Consider the following 17635-nt stretch of genomic DNA (forward strand, 5'->3'; position numbering starts at 1 on the left):
TCCAGGTAGCAAATTTTGATGTGAGGCTTCCGACGCCCGACAGGAGCTGGTTCAATTCCTGCTTGGAAGTTTTTCTGAGGTTTCCTTTCACCAATTGAAGTAGAATTGCTGGGTAACTTTCGGCGTTGTACCTCGGACTCATTTAGCCATAATTTATTCAAATGTCATTGTTAGCATTACCATAGCCCTGGTTAAGTTCACGGTGCAACGTGCTATACACATACAAGAGCTCGGCCGATCCGCGACAAAATCACTCACACAACAGGAATGGTAAGCACAATACCCTTCAAACTGGTAGGATTGGCGATTAGGAGGAGCTGGTATTTATGGAGATTCATTTTATCATTCGTGTTTTTTTAATATTGGTGTTGGCGGAGATTGTTGGAGATTGATTTGTATTATTGGCGGAGATTAATGGAAATTTTGGAAAATACAATATTATTTTGAAATTGGAGTATTAACTCAGTATGAATATTACTTTTCAAATAATTAACATTAAAGGTTCGTTGGATTCTGGTAAAGGTGCGGTATGGTCAATAGACAATATTATTTTGTTGGATTGAGACTGTATTTAACACATATTCATTTAAAATAAAAAAATAAAAAAATTGGAGTCCTCAAATTAACACTTTTAAATTATTAATGAAATGTTGAATTCTCCATCTTTTGAGTTCACCAACATATTCAAAACACTTGGAATACCCTGCCTAATTTGATATACGATATACTCGTATAACAAATTCAAGAGGAAAAACAATCCTAAAAAACGAAGAATATGAAATTCGCTATAAAACGACGCAATAGTAATAATTCGCGAATGTGTTCATATTTCGCTATTACAACTCTATTTCGCGATTTGTCGCGATTGGTTTAGCGCATATTATTAACCAGAATCACTTAATTCGTAAAGATTAGTAAAAATTTATTGCGTATCTATTATGTCGTGATTTTTTAGATCTCCATAAATACACGACCCTGGCGATTAGGGTGAAGGAGTTACAGTGGAGACAGGAAGGAAATGGGGAAGTACGAGGGCTATTCATAAAGTAACTTCCTTTTATTTTTTACAAACCTGTGAATGTCGTTACAGAATTGGCTTACAATAAGTTTGAAAGTACACACTCTAGTTTATTTTTCCACATAGTTTCCAGTCACATTGAGACACTTGTCGTAGCGTTTCACGAGTTTCAAATTCCGCAATCGTAGAATTCGGCCGCCTGCGACTGAATCCAACCTACGACGCTGGTTTTCAACTCTTCGTCATCGTCAAAGCGCTTCGAGCCAAGCTATGTCTTCATGTGCATGAAGAGATGGTAATCGCTAGGCACCAAATCTGGGCTATAGAGAGGGTGATCCAATACTTCCCAATTGAACTCTTGCAGTTTGGTCGCAGTACGACGCGCTGTATGCGGCCGGGCGTTGTCATGCAGGAAAATCACCCCTAGCTCAACATGCCACGACGTTTGTTTTGAATTGCCCTTTTCAAGTTTGTTAGTGTGTTACAGTAACGCTCAGCGTTAATGGTGGCATTCCTCTCCAAGAACTCCACTAGCAAAATTTATTTTCTGTCCCAGAAGACAGTTGCCATGAGTTCCTCGTGGAAATTGTTTGACGACACTTTGTGGGTTTTTTCGGGGAGTGAGTATGGCACCATTGTATTGATTGACGCTTTGTTTCTGCATTCACATACCGCACCCAAGTCTCATCTCCTGTCACAATCTGATCGAGAAAAGCATCACCTTCTCTTTCGTAACGCTCAAAAAAGGCGAGCGGTGAGCCTTTAGTTCTTCAGAAAGGAGTTTAGGCACCCATCTGGCGGGAAGTTTCCAGTAGCCCAAATCTTCGATAATCACTTTGTACAGAAGAGCACGACTAATCTGTGGAAAATCCTCACTAAGCTCCAACATGGTGAACCTGCGCTTTACTCTAACCCTTTCGTCAACCAAAGAAATCAAATCTGCATTCACGTTACTCGGTCGACCACTTCTCTCTTCGTTATGGACATTGGTTCACCCATTTTTGAACATACGGCACCATTGTCTTACACCACCTTCATTCATTATGTCTGACCCATAAACTTCACAAATTTGGCAATGGATTTCACTAGCTTTACAGTTTTTGGCCGCAAGAAATCTTATTACAGAACGTACCTCACACCTGGCGGGGCTTGTGATTGCAACATACAATTTGACAGCACGTGGCTCAGAGAGGAACAAAGACACGACCTTGACTCTAGCGCTGCTCAACGCGTACTGCTTCAAGGTACATTCCACCGCAAGAGCGTCGCCACTGGCCCTGTTGTTACGAACGCTATATAAAAACGGAAGTTACTTTATGAATAGCCCTCGTATAAGGAAATAGGAGACAGCGTGGTAGTACTTCTTTATTCTTATCTTAAAGATCACCAGTCCGTTTGTGTTGATTTTCACGAGGAGTAAAGTTTTTAAAGGTTCTGAAAAATGAATATTTTAGACACATCCGGTATATTGCTGTTATTTTAACGTGTGAAGACAGCTAATGTAAGGGCGCAAACAGCTTGTGTTTTTTAAATAATTTTCACATAACCATTAACATCCCCATTCATGATAAAGAAATTCTATCGACCATTTGACATTATCAGACATTTCGTCCCCTGATCCGGAGATTATCATACATAGAGGCTTCATACCCCTGATTTGCTTTGTTTAGTTCAAAGGCCAGCGCCTACTGTTTAAGTTTCATGTACTAATCAAGCCAACGGACCGACATGGCGCACTGCCTGCAACGTTTGCGTGCTATTCATTCTATGTTTTTCCACTGACACAAGCGAGTTAATAGTTCATTGTATTTGCGTTGTTGTTTTTGAATAGCCTATATTTATATAAATCATACAAATAGTATACATTTTGCCGCTTAGTCCACAGAATACCTTCATTGTTAAACGGAATATAAACTGTACTGAAGTTTTATTTGCTGACAATTTTAAACCTTATGACAATAATTTACCTTCCATATTTCACGAATATGTTCTATCGAATGTGGAGTGCAGTTTTGTACTTGATATTCTCAGCAACATCAGGACAACAGCAAGATTTTTTGGTTCAGTGTTTGCAAGACATTCAACAGCATTCAAGATTATCTAACATTGTCATTTCTTGGTGTCCAACTTCAAGCCAAAAAGAAATTTCTGACTCTCAAATTCGTATAGGCATACGTCCTGATATTTTCAACGAATGGAAATACAACAAATTCACAATAATCCCAACGGAAATATTTAAAACATTACATGCAACATTTATGAGTGTATCCTGTGCTAACAACAACCCATACGAAAATTTATTTCATAACAGTTACAACACCTACATTCTTATCAGTCATCATAGAGATACGACGAACATTATAAAAGATGTGAGGACCCAGAGTGCTAAATTAAAGGAATACAGTGAGTGGAACCCACGTGCGATGTTTATTGTGTTGTTGACGGAGACGCTGTCTCAACAAGAACAAATAGCTGAAGCCTTGCTTTCAGAACTCTGGAAGTCGTCATATATATTAAACGCTATTGTTTTAAGTTCAACGCTTGGTGAAAATCTAGAAGATGGCTTGAACACAGATGGTGGGAGGCCTGGAGTAAACTTGTATACCTTTTACCCTTACAATCCACTAGGAAACTGTGGTAATATTACTACAGCATTTCTAATAGATCAGTGGGTCGTAGACAACAATAGTAACGGACGTTTCCTGCGGAATTCAATTTTGTTTCCAAATAAAATTCCACATGATTTTCATGGATGTCCCATAACGGTTTCTGGTTTCGTTCACCCACCATTCATTATAGAGATAAAGAATTCTTCAAAAGATGGCGACCAATTAATATACGAGAACGGTATCGGCGTGCAACTTATCGAAGTTTTAGCAAAGCGTGTGAACATATCTGTAAGGTACAGAGAACCGCCTCCTAATGATCAGAAGTGGGGATTTCGGCTCGAAAACGGATCCTGGACGGGTGTGATTGGTGAGGTATTGTCCAAGAAATCAGATACTGCGATTGTAGGAACTTGGGATTCAAGTCATGAAGTGAAAGAACTAGAATCCAGCATAACCTTTTTCATGGATGCGTTTAAATGGTATGTGCCGTGTGCCAGACCATATCCTCTTTGGTTGAGCATCATCAGAGCGTTTCGTTATGAAGTCTGGATCATAATTTTTGTGTCTCTTCTTCTAGTCTCGATATTCACTTGTTATTTACTGAAGATAAGATCTATTATTCTACGTCAAAATGTTGAGTGCAATTCATACAATACATACGCAAGTTGTTTACTCAACATGTGGGCACTTATTCTTGGAGCTTCAGGTGCAAGTGCACCAAATTGCATTCCTGTTCGGGGATTTTTTCTGTGTTGGTTGTGGTATTGCTGGTTTATTAACGCAGTTTATCAGACTTTCTTAGTTGGGTATTTTGCTGATCCAGGCCTCATGCACCAGATTTCGTCAGAAGAAGAGTTGATTAATTCCGATGTTGAATTGGGTATTATGGCTGGTTTTGCACACTACTTTCCAGAACTAGGGAAACCCCCTTACGAACGTCGAAACTACTGTGAAGATCTTGAAGCCTGCCTGAGTAGAATTGCCTTCGAAAAGGATGTTGCCGTACTGAATTCTGTCGTCGACATGGTATATTTAACAGCGAAGTATAAGGACGCTTATGGAAATCCTATCATTTGTGAGACTAAAGAAGTTTATGCCTGTCAGCACAATATACTACCAATGGCTAAGGGTCACCCAATGTTATATCATTTGAATGATTTGGTATTTAGATTGACTGAAAGTGGCTTATTAGATCAGTGGTGGAATGAATTTAATTACAAAACTGCTCTGTCTCTGGCGGACGACTTCCAACTTCCTCAGGGTGATTACGTGACCTTTTCATTGGAACACCTGCAGTCAGTGTTTGTGTTTCTGTTTGTGGGTTACACTATTTCTATATTGTTGTTTGTTTCCGAAATATTTCCGAAAGTGAAGAAAAAATATCTTACACGTTAGATTCTTTTTATATATATAATTGAAGTGTTTTGTTGTGCACGTATGGGCGAATCCAGAAATGCATATAAAGTGTTAGTTGGGAGACCGGAGGGAAAGAGACCTTTGGGTAGGCCGAGACGGAGATGGGAGGATAATATTAGAATGGATTTGAGGGAGATGGGATATGATTATAGAGAGTGGATTAATCTTGCACAGGATAGGGACCGATGGCGGGGTTATGTGAGGGCGACAATGAACATTCGGGTTCCTCAAAAGCCATTTGCAAGTAATTTTGTAAGTAAGTTTCGTTGTGATTTTTTTTTATTTGCTAGGAGTAATAATGAATCGGACATTGTAATTAACAGTTTCATTATTGTTGTTAACAGTTTTATTGCATAAGCTATCGAATATATTGGACATAATGGGACAACTAAACCCCTTGACCAATTGAAAATCAGGGTTGTTTCCGATAACGAATTTGAATGACGTCATGTGCGGAATCATAGCGACAGGTGAATTGCGGCGAGAGGTGACAGACCGGTAGTGAGTGATTTCATAATCCGAGTGCACGGTGTATCACAATAGCAATGCCCAAGAAAAACGAGCCTTTTTGGGAAGGGTACATAACAACTCTTTCCGATGTCAAGTACAGTTACGTGAAAATCATAGGAGCCAGCAAAAAGCATAGTTTCGTTATTTCCAATTAAGGCATCTTTTGTGTACCTAATAAGACTGGCAAAACTCGGATGGGATTAATTACAGAGTGGAAAAAGGAAGCAAATCTACCCCCCGTCACAAGTCGCCACACCTTACGAGATGATACAAATTAATTCCATTCGAGCTTTACCAATCTTATTAAGTCTTTCTTGGAAATAACGAACCTCGTTTATTGCAGGCTCCTTTTATTTTCACTTAACTGTACTTGGCATTGGAAAGGGTCGTTATGTACCCCTCCCAAAAAGGCTCGACTTTCTTGGGAATTTTTGCTGTGAGTCACCGTGCACTCTGACTATGAGATCACTCACTACTGGTCTGTCACCTCGCGTCACAGTTCAGCTGTCGTGTGAATCCTGACTCACATGATGTCATTCAAATTCGTTATCAGAGATCGGAAGCAACGCTGTATTATCTAATAATTTATAATAAATAGATAAGTAAAAATGTAATTTCATTTAACGAAAAAGTCTATATTCGACATACGAACTGGTAAAATGTGTAACACTTTTGTTTAAGATGAAATACCTAGAGTGTATTGCAGGGGAAGCACTTTCGCTTTCATTATTGCATCAATCAGTAGGTTGTAGTTCCCAAATAGATTGTGTATAATTATGATGTCACATGCTTATAAGATTACAGTCAACCGTGCAAGTGCAAGCTAAACGAGCGCAATTATACAAAGATTGGGTACTGGAAATTTATTTGTGAAAGAATCGGATATATAGGGTGAAATTAAAATAGTCTTGTAGATTTTCACAGCGAATGGCTCATGTTGTATGTTACAAGAAAAAGTATATTATATTGATGGAAAATTAATAATATATTAAGAAAAAAAATTCTCAAGTGTTTAACACCCTCTTATTCGGTAACGATACGATAAAAGAACTTAAATGGGAAACTTTGGAAAACAGACGTAGGAAAACTAGAATAACATCATTGTATAGAGCACATCTAGGTCAGAAAGCATGGGTAGACATAACGGCTCGGTTAGAAAAGCCAACGTATTATGGTAGGAACGATCATGATTTTAAAATCAAATGTAGGAAACAGAAAACGGATGTAGGTAAATTCTCATTTTTAAATAGAACTATAAATGATTGGAATGACCTACCTGCAGCGGTCTTTGAGGGCTGTCCTTCCTTAAGGAGATTCAAGAATAATTTAAAGAGTTGTGTATAAAGTGAAAATTAAAATTAAGGTGACATTCAACATTTAATTTTTTAAGGTGACATGTATTTATCTAGCCTTAAGAGTTTACTTTCTTGGTTTGAATTGTAAATTATTTAAAAATAGCGTGTAAGAGGGCCTTAGACTAGAAATGTTTAGTTTAAATGTAGTTCTGTTTATAAGTATGCATAAGAATGCAATTATTTGACTTATTTGAACTGTTGTATCAGTGAAGCGAGGTGAGTCAGTGAAGTTATGGTTTTACAGTGCAGTGAACAGTTCCGATCAGTGATAATTTATAGCGTCAATGAAATGTGTTCTATAGTGTCAGTGAAATGTGTTACAGAGTGTCAGTGAAATGTGTGCTAAAGTGTCAGTGAAATGCGTCATAGTGCCACTACAGGGAATGAGATGAGAGTAAAGTGAAAGACTATTGAAACTTATGTAGGACCTATACATAATTATGTAGGTTGTGTTGTAAAATTAGGTGTTTTATTTTATGTTTTATTATTATTGTGTTAAATTGTATTGTGTATTCTTATTGTATTGTGTATAAAATTGTATATGTATTGTAAATTTTATTGTGTAGTGCTTATCATTTTAACTGTGTATTGTTAATATTGTATATACCACTGCCACCGGGTGCTTGCCCACTTGCAGTGTAAATAAATACATACATACAACTATTACGAGTAAGATTGTGATTTTTGTGCATATCGATAGGAAATCCTATAAAGAATATACTTTTAATGTCGAGGACGGTTTGCGTGTAAATTTTGTTTTAAAAACCTATCATTACAGCTCATCTAGCGAGACACACAGAGTTCGTTGACCTCTTACATCTGTATCACGAGAAGTGTGTGTTAGCTGCGATGTTGCCAGACTGGTGAAACTTCAAATTTAAATTTTCTAATTAACCGTGCAATTCATCACACAAAACGCAATATAAATTTTCTATTCATTTAAGTATACCCTATCATTCCTTTCAATCAGGAAGGTTATTTTTACAGGTATATATGTGTGCAGATTAAAATTGATAATTTTTACAAGAATCAATATCGCTTTGTTATGGAGGTTCGTAGCAAAGTACATTGGTGCCTAGAGCAAATGGAAAGGGCAAGATAAGTTTGAAAGTAAAAATCAAAACGTACCGAAAAGACTGGAAGAATTGTAGACAAGGCTAAAAGGAGCTGCATTCATTTTTACAGGGTTTAATAGCTATAAAATATGATAATACATTTTCATTTACTGTAAAATTGCAGGCATACTTACATTTAATCAATATAGTAGTAGTTTTATTTTGCCTGGCAGAGTTAAGGCCATGAGGCCTTCTCTTTCACTCAACCAGGTTTCAATAATATACATGAAATACAGAATTAGATTACAAAACAACACAAAAGAAGATACCTTAGAAATTACGTAAAATATAGTAGAAAATTACAAATAGTCAAGATCAGTTACATAATATAAGGAAAGGCAATGGCGCGAAGAACCTTTCAGCTATTTTGATAAGCTTTTTATTAATTGCCTAATGGTTTTCAAGCTTTGAAGGACCAAGATAAAAACTTAGAACAGAATTTATCAAATTTCTGCATATTCATACGTTCTGCTCAACTGATGAATTATTCCTGTAAGTCGAATTAATCTCTTGCTATGTATTGCATATTTTTGTATAGTGCAAATGTTGAAATTGTTTGCTATTTATTGTATACATTTGTATAGCCACCTGCGTAGCTCAGTAGGCAGAGGGTCTTGCCTGCTGATCCATAGCTGAGCTGGGTCTTGTGTACGATTCCCGCTTGGGTAGATTACCGGGTTCGGGCTTTTACCAAGGTTTTCCCCAGCCGTATGATAAATAACAGGTAATCTATGCCTCATTTACCTCATTGTGTAACTCTTGACCTGCTTCGCATTTTAATACTTCAATGGTGATGTTAAATCAATTGCGTAGAATAAATGAAATGAAATTAGAAATATTATTTTTTAAAGGCACGATATTTCGACCGCGAAAAAAGTAATTCGCAGATTTATAGCAATTGTGAAGGGAACAATCCCGACAAATTGATTCATTAATTCAATTTAAAAGATAAATAAATCGTCAGACTCAAATAGTTCTAATATTAAATTAAAATAATTTATGTATGGATTTTATAAATAATGAAAAATTGTAAATTTAAGTTTATATATTCCTAAAATACTTTAAAGGTGATATGTTACAGTTATATGAACACTAATAAATATGATAAAATACTTTAAAGGTGATATGTTACAGTTATATGAATACCAATAGTATGATAAAATATTTTAAAGGCGATATGTTACAGTCATATGAACACTAATAATATGATAAAATACTTTAAAGGTGATATGTTACAGTTATATGAACACTAATAATATGATAAAATACTTTAAAGGTGATATGTTACAGTTATATGAACACTAATAATATGATAAAATACTTTAAAGGCGATATGTTACAGTTATATGAACACTAATAAATATGATAAAATACTTTAAAGGTGATATGTTACAGTTATATGAACACTAATAATATGATAAAATAATTTAAAGGCGTTATGTTACAGTTGTATGAACACTAATAAATATGATAAAATACTTTAAAGGCGATATGTTACAGTTATATGAACACTAATAATATGATAAAATACTTTAAAGGTGATATGTCACAGTTGTATGAACACTAATAATGTGATAAAATACTTTAAAGGTGATATGTACAGTTATATGAACACTAATAAATATGATAAAATACTTTAAAGGTGATATATTACAGTTATATGAACACTAATAATATGATAAAATAATTTAAAGGCGTTATGTTACAGTTGTATGAACATTAATAAATATGATAAAATACTTTAAAGGTGATATGTTACAGTTATATGAACACTAATAATATGATAAAATACTTTAAAGGTGATATGTCACAGTTTTATGAACACTAATAATATGATAAAATACTTTAAAGGTGATATGTTACAGTTATATGAACACTAATAATATGATAAAATACTTTAAAGGTGATATGTTACAGTTACATGAACACTAATAATATGATAAAATACTTTAAAGGTGATATGTTGCAGTTGTATGAACATTAATAAATATGATAAAATACTTTAAAGGTGATATGTTGCAGTTGTATGAACATTAATAAACATGATAAAATACTTTAAAGGTGATGTGTTACAGTTATATGAACACTAATAATATGATAAAATACTTTAAAGGTGATATGTTACAGTTATATGAACACTAATAATATGATAAAATACTTTAAAGGTGATATGTTACAGTTATATGAACACTAATAATATGATAAAATACTTTAAAGGTGATATGTCACAGTTTTATGAACACTAATAATATGATAAAATACTTTAAAGGTGATATGTTACAGTTATATGAACACTAATAATATGATAAAATACTTTAAAGGTGATATGTCACAGTTTTATGAACACTAATAATATGATAAAATACTTTAAAGGTGATATGTTACAGTTATATGAACACTAATAATATGATAAATTACTTTAAAGGTGATATGTTACAGTTACATGAACACTAATAATATGATAAAATACTTTAAAGGTGATATGTTACAGTTATATGAACACTAATAATATGATAAATACTTTGAAGGTGATATGTTACAGTTGTATGAACATTAATAAATATGATAAAATACTTAAAAGGTGATATGTTACAGTTATATGAACACTAATAATATGATAAAATACTTTAAAGGTGATATGTTACAGTTATATGAACACTAATAATATGATAAAATACTTTAAAGGTGATATGTTACAGTTACATGAACACTAATAATATGATAAAATACTTTAAAGGTGATATGTTACAGTTGTATGATCACCAATAAAATATATGATAAAATACTTTAAAGGTGATATGTTACAGTTGTATGAACACCAATAAATATGATAAAATACTTTAAAGGTAATATGTTACAGTTGTATGAACACTAATAATATGATAAAATACTTTAAAGGTGATATGTTACAGTTATATGAACACTAATAATATGATAAAATACTTTAAAGGTGATATGTTACAGTTGCATGAACACTAATAATATGATAAAATACTTTAAAGGTGATATGTTACAGTTATATGAACACTAATAATATGATAAAATACTTTAAAGGTGATATGTTACAGTTACATGAACACTAATAATATGATAAAATACTTTAAAGGTGATATGTTACAGTTATATGAACACTAATAATATGATAAAATACTTTAAAGGTCATATGTTACAGTTGTATGAACACTAATAATATGATAAAATACTTTAATGGTGATTTGTTACAGTTGTATGAACACTAATAATATGATAAAATACTTCAAAGGTGATATGTTACAGTTGTATGAACACTAATAATATGATAAATACTTTAAAGGTGATATGTTACAGTTGTATGAACATTAATAAATATGATAAAATACTTTAAAGGTGATATGTTACAGTTATATGAACACTAATAATATGATAAAATACTTTAAAGGTGATATGTTACAGTTAAATGAACACTAATAATATGATAAAATACTTTAAAGGGTGATATGTTACAGTTATATGAACACTAATAATATGATAAATACTTTAAAGGTGATATGTTACAGTTGCATGAACACTAATAATATTATAAAATACTTTAAAGGTGATATGTTACAGTTGTATGATCACCAATAAAATATATGATAAAATACTTTAAAGGTGATATGTTACAGTTGTATGAACACCAATAAATATGATAAAATACTTTAAAGGTAATATGTTACAGTTGTATGAACACTAATAATATGATAAAATACTTTAAAGGTGATATGTTACAGTTGTATGAACACTAATAATATGATAAAATACTTTAAAGGTGATTTGTTACAGTTGTATGAACACTAATAATATGATAAAATACTTCAAAGGTGATATGTTACAGTTGTATGAACACTAATAATATGATAAAATACTTTGAAGGTGATATGTTACAGTTGTATGAACACTAATAATATGATAAAATACTTTAAAGGTGATATGTTACAGTTGTATGAACACTAATAATATGATAAAATACTTTAAAGGTGATATGTTACAGTTGTGTGAACACTAATAATATGATAAAATAGTTTAAAGGTGATATGTTACAGTTGTGTGGACACTAATAATATGATAAAATACTTTAAAGGCGATATGTTACAGTTGTATGAACACTAATACAACTACAACTGTTATACAGTATATCACCTTTAAAGTATTTTATCATATCTATGCACAATGTATTATTGACCTAACATGTGTGTTTTATCTTTAAATATTATATATTCTTATTGTGTAGTAGACATAAGACAAATTGTATTATAAACTTCTTAATTTAAATTCAGGAATCTGCTGCTGACCACGAGTTCTACTCTTTCATGGGTGAGCTAAAGTATTATCTGTTTATATTATATTTTATGTTACAATTATTAGCAAAATAAATACATAAATAAATAAAATAAGTCGGGTACGTACTGACTCAATCAATACAAATGCAAATGCTACATCACAAACGTATTTAATTTGACGTCATTCGTGATAGTCATGTGGTTAACGTGATTACTTAAATATGTAAGAATCGGGGAGACGGATTTTTAGACAGAAGCATTCAAATCACATCTTCAAATAGAGATAAAATAAGTGGTGGCAAGTCGTAGATACGCTGTCTGAAAAGGTTTAATTTGTTTACCATTAGGATACACGAATAAGGCAAATTATAAGTCCAATCTCGTGATTAATTCATTCTCAGCCCCTGCTGCGCTATATCACTGTGAGAAGTACTATGAAGGCCTGTGGTAGAAAATGGATTCAAACATGTCGATGTAAAGTACTCACTTGTCCAAGTGTTCTCTTTGTATCAATACTGAAGGACGTATTATCAGAAAATACACAAAATATTGAAACTAAGCTTTCAATTCAATTCCATTCAATTCAATTCAATTCAATTCCAATTCAATTCAATTTATTGGGCCACTAAATATACAAGTAATAGGCTTCGTCATGTAGAAAACATTAGAGAAACTAGACTACTATGAAAACTAACAAAGCATTGATTTTATTAATTAAAAAATTCCACTAATACGGATGTAGGCCTACATAGGGTACATAAAAACTAAGCTATAGTATGGCCCTGAATGAAGTATAGGCTACCGAAATTAAGAACAAAAAATTTAATTGAGAATTATGTCGACTAGTAACAGATACATGTTGTAAAAATTCTCCATAATTCCTTAGACATGTTTAGTAACGCTCCTGAAGATTACTGAACTTTTTTTTGACAGTGGACATTGGTTGACTGCTTCGAATTGTGATTTTATTGAGATTGATTATTTTTCTGTGCTTCTATAATATTGTAGACAAAATTTTGTTCTTGATGGTAATAGTTATTTATTTATAATCTTCATGATTATGGCATGCGTGAATGTTTGTCACGAGTGTCATAATAAGATTATCCACGAGTTGGATACAACGCTTTATGGCATCTTAGCATTATAAATTGTAAGAAATAAATTACGAAAGAAATTCAGTTCGGGATCTATAGCCGACGACAAATTGTCTTCATATGTTCGTATCAATTAGTTTCGCCTGGCTTTGGCATTCAGTAAAGAGGAATGGATGCTCTTGCATGTCATGTTGCAAATGTTCTTTTATTTTGTTTATATAGTTTCTCTGAACCACAGAACTGTTTTATGTGATATTACAAAAGTGATACAAAATTGTTAAAGATTGGAAATAAATGATACGTTACCTTGTGTCCTGCATTTCATTTCTTGTTAGAGGAAGCGCAAAGAAAGCTTGCCCATTTGACTGGTGCGCAGAGAACGATATTCGTTCCTCGTGCCGCAATGCTCGTTACAGGGCTGCTATGAATCACCTAATGCTGATTACAGGGCGCATTCGAAAGCGCGGTCTTGAGCTGTTCGTATCGTGGAGTGCATACGTAGAGCGGATAGAAGCCAGCGTGTGCGTGCGTATTCTGCGTTTTATCCCTGATATCAGTAGTTTTATGTATTTCAAAGTGTGTTTGTTAAATAACAGAGTTCTATATAACATTCTATGTACTTAACAATGCCCCCCGTTTGGCTCTAAATTAGAAAATGCTAATAAAACTTTACACAGTCAAACTAGGAAATTATTTATAAAGTTCATAAATTTATGAAAAAACTAAACAGGCTCCGCTCGTAATATAGGGAGTATATACAGATTGAAATAAACCGACCATAGTACCCTAGTTATCGCAACATTTTAATAAAATCACATAGTATTAATCCTTAGTGTATTATTACAACGTCAAATATAAATTATTAAACGATTACATATTTCTTATAACATCTTTGTCATTTCATTCAGTGATTTTATACGTAAAAAAATCGTGTTTCTGTATTTTCAACAATTACATACTTCTTATAATATCTTTGTCATTTCATTCAGTGATTTCATATGTAAAAAATCGTGCTTCTGTATTTTAAACAATGGTATGTTATTAGTTACTCTACAACTAGGTTTAGGTTATGTTACACGCGCTCTGATAAATCTCACTCGAAACATCAAGGCAGCAGACGACTGAGAACTACCAATCGAATCGAAGCGAGGTCGAGTGCACCCGAACGTTTCCGAAAGTTCGCGCAGCTTTCCCTGGCAAGCTCTTCTTGCGTTTATTTACTCTACACGGCGCGTAGAAGATATTCAGACGAGATGCATGTATCCCGATCCAAGCGTTCCGGTATTACGTCATATAGTGAATACGTCATTGTTTTTATGGGCACGCGTGCCATAATAAGCCAATTGTGAACGATATTCGACCTAGTAACAAACTGCTTATAATGCTAGGATGGTATAAATGATATTTTAAAAAGCTGTTGATAACTTCTGTATCGAAGAGCATTTTGATGCGATGGCTGTAAAGTCTGAATGACTTTCGCATTACATTAGTTGATTTTTTTATTCTTCGTGTGATAATAAATGTATGTTTCTAAATGAACTTGAAAAACTGCTTGTTTTATTCAATTCCTAAATATTTCTATCTAATAATGTAGAGATTTTAATCTTTATATAAACATAGAATGTGCTTTTACTAATGTTTTTTTTTATTTGGACTCAGTCAATATTTGTTTTCGTAACACACGCTATTACATGCTATTAGCGATGCTAATACTAATGTTCCTACTCACTTCTAACATTATTGAAGTATCCATTTGATCATGTTGCCTTATTAAGTTTTAGCAACACTGCAGCCCTCTATTTTTCTTCAATATATGAAATCTAATTTAAATAATTTTATAACTTAGCACCTCTAATTGACTGAATTACTAGAATTTTAATAATTGTAGTTTAGATGCTTTGATTTATTCGTTACTGGAGGGCTTTTATTCTTGTTTTCCTTAGAGAATTATTAAAAAAGATGTATAGCTCTCAAACTCGTAGTAATCTTCGTAACAAAGGGTGTTTTACAGATGAATTTTAAAAAATGTTCGAAACTCAAGTTGACTCAATACAATTATAATTCTATGGGTTTATGAGTGGATCTCAAATTTAAATATAAATAAAGATACAATCTTGGAATTGTTTGAAACGTTAGAAATCAATATGAAAGACATATCGAAGTTTAACTAAGATTCGACACAATAGATCGGATATTAATAATTTCATGAATTATCACAAGGCAGCTTGGGAAATTATTATTAATACAACTAGACTGTCTAACTGTTATGAAAAATCTGTTGCGTTTCAGGGCAACAACTCCAATGCATTATTTCTTAACAATTCTTTTAATAATCTATGCAATACAATTCTATTCACTATAAAAGATTAGCTCAGTCTTTTTTTTAATTGAAGCGTTGAGCCGAATAACGGTCTATGTTACAAATTTTCAAAATCGAAAATAATGCTCTGTATAGTCTTATACAGCTGTCACAAAAATTGTTTTTCAATATCTGTATCAGAGGCGCTTCTACACGAGTTACAACCATGAATTTCTTGGTTGGAACAACCGTCTATGTCACTAGTAACTTCTAGCGTATCCAGTTGTTTACATCGTATCGGGAGTTATTGCACGAGAGTTTGTTCTCTTTACGAATACTGTGTACTTGAACTCTGTGTATCAGGTTTCGGTTGATCTATTACTTAAAATGGACGACTGCAAGACAGTGACAGCTTCTACGGTAGATATTGACCTGCTAAATAAATCTAAAAAAAAAAGAGGATCCGGACAAATTAATATTAATAAGTGGTAAGATGTGCCACGAAAGTCGCTGAGAGATAATGGTCTTGAGTATAGAACAAGGAAAACGAAGTCGCAAGTTAGTGTGAAAGATCCCCCAAGTAGTGTAAGTTCCTGTTTGTTATTTTTGCAGTATTTTATTAGACAAACTGCAGACGTTATAATATCACCGTCGCCGGTGTCAGTAAATCTACTGGCATGAGTTTTTCGCATTTATACGCACTTAAATGTCATCGACCTGGGCCGGGATCGAACCCGCAACCTCGAGCATAGAAGGCCAGCGCTATACCGACTACGCTAACGAGGCCGACCACAGTAAATAAACTGTAAATACTTGTACAGATATATGGTATAAATTCAATAAAAGATAAAGGAAATACAATCACTAACAGTAAACACATATGTGAATTGCATTAAATATATTTCAATTTCAATCATATTCACAATTCTTATAAATAAGAACTCATTCTTTAAAAATCTAAATATTTTCAATATTGAATGGGCCTATATTTAGATTTTTAAATCGTAATAACGCCCAGCCGAAAACACAAATGTTTCACGCAATTGCAGGAATCCTATCAATCTCCAGCAACGCTTTTTATGAAGCCCGCATTTATATTTCACACAAACATTACTTTATTCTTCCACAAAAAGTAAACACATTTTATTTTGTGACACATAATTATTGCACCAGAAACATTTTGAATTGTTTGTAAATAAAGATAACAGAATTTGATATTTTGTTAGTATTTCTGTAAAATAAGAAAGGTCATATTTCATTTTGATAGGCAAAAGTGGTAATAATTTCACATTCCTCTTGAAATTGTCAAAACGCCTATAACTATAACAAGAAATATTTCTGTTATGTGTCATGATCACGCCATGTTTATGCCAGGGAAGTGTACTATATTTATTTGGAGATATGTCTTGCATGTATTCGTTGTTTTCCGTGCATTGCGTGAAAATTTAACAACACTACCACAGGAATAACTTTCTATAACAGGCGTTATCTTTTAGTTGCGTTTTGCCTATCAGTGTGCACACGTTATGGCATATCAAACGTTACAAAATGTTTGAAAGCGTACTCTGGTATAACATACGTGAATTGTTGAGACTCTGTGCTTAGTCATTGGTGGTGAATAGGACTGTTGTTTCTTTATTTGTTATATTATATCTTAGCGACTTTCAAAATATGCGCACAGTACTGAATTTTTAACTAGACATAGAGTTAAAAAATCGTGTGCATGAATCGGAACAAAGCTGATGCAATATTCAGGATTATGACTACGTGTCTCCTTGAAGAACTCAGTTTGCTTCTGAACGAAGTAAAATAAGTTAGAAAGTAAACGGTTTTATTCATATTTAGGTATTAGAAAGTGCTAAATTCTGAGAAAATATAATTTATTGCAAAGAAGTGTTACTGTTTTCTACATATTGAATTT

This window comes from Periplaneta americana, chromosome 9 (assembly GCF_040183065.1).
Source record: "Periplaneta americana isolate PAMFEO1 chromosome 9, P.americana_PAMFEO1_priV1, whole genome shotgun sequence".
NCBI classification, from domain to species: Eukaryota; Metazoa; Arthropoda; class Insecta; order Blattodea; family Blattidae; genus Periplaneta; species Periplaneta americana.